Source organism: Colobus angolensis, unplaced genomic scaffold (genome assembly GCF_000951035.1).
Source record: "Colobus angolensis palliatus isolate OR3802 unplaced genomic scaffold, Cang.pa_1.0 Scaffold222, whole genome shotgun sequence".
Taxonomy (NCBI): Eukaryota; Metazoa; Chordata; class Mammalia; order Primates; family Cercopithecidae; genus Colobus; species Colobus angolensis.
The window spans coordinates 1,583,048-1,584,191 of NW_012115400.1; positions in this window are offsets into that span (position 1 = coordinate 1,583,048).

Below are 1,144 nucleotides of genomic sequence, written 5' to 3' on the forward strand. Positions count from 1 at the left end.
CCGGGAGGTGGAGCTTGCGGTGAGCTGAGATCCGGCCACTGCACTCCAGCCTGGGCGACAGAGCGAGACTCCGTCTCAAAAAAAAAAGAAAGAAAAAAAGAAGGGGTACAGGGCTGGAATCATCTAAGAAGGCTTCTTGCAAAGTTACCCTAAAAGGACAGGTAAGCTAGTCTGGACAACATAGAGAAACCCTGTCTTTATAAAAAATACAAAAATTAGCCAGATGTGGTGGCATGTGCCTTTAGTCCCAGATATTCAGGAGGCTGAAGTGGGAGGATGGCTGGAACCTAGGAGGCAGAGGCTGCAGTGAGCAGAGATTGTGCCACTGCACTCCAGCCTGGTCAACAGAGCGAGATCCTGTCTCCCCTCAAAAAAAAGGACAGGTGAGGTTTGGAGAGGGGGATAGGAAAACTCCCAAGGTCACAGTCATGGTTTGAATGTCTATGGAACAGTAGGAGATGGGGGTAGGAGGAGGTAGGAAGTATGTTTAAATGACAGCAATGGCATTAAGAGGTCCGTCCATGGGACGGATCACCTAAGGTCAGGAGTTCGAGACCAGCCTGACCAACATGGAGGAACCCCTTCTCTACTAAAAAATACAAAAAAATTAGCTGGGCATGGTGGCACATGCCTGTAATCCCAGCTATTCAGGAGGCTGAGGCAGGAGAATCACCAGAACCTGGGAGGCAGAGGTTGCAGTGTAGCAGGATGAGCTGCAGACAAAACTTCAGCAGCAGTGAACTGAGGTCGTGCCATTGCACTCCAGCCCGGGCAACAAGAGTGAAACTCCATCTCAAAAAAAAAAAGAGGTCCAGCCATGATGAAGCTAGTTCAGAAAGATTGGCCACAAGGCAAGACTCAGGTCCTCACCAGGGAAGCCAGGGAATCCTGCTGGGAGGTGATCTGTTACCAGGGAGGAGGATAAGGAGGGTGCCTGGGAGGATGGAGGGCAAGGGACAGTTGCAAGAGGCCACTGAAAGGAAACCCCCTCAGGATGGGAGTGAAGCAGCAGAACTGATCATACAAGAAGCCCAAGTTTGGGCCGGCGTGGTGGCTCAAGCCTGTAATTCCAGCACTTTGGGAGGCCGAGACGGGCGGATCACAAGGTCAGGAGATCGAGACCATCCTGGCTAACACGGTGAAA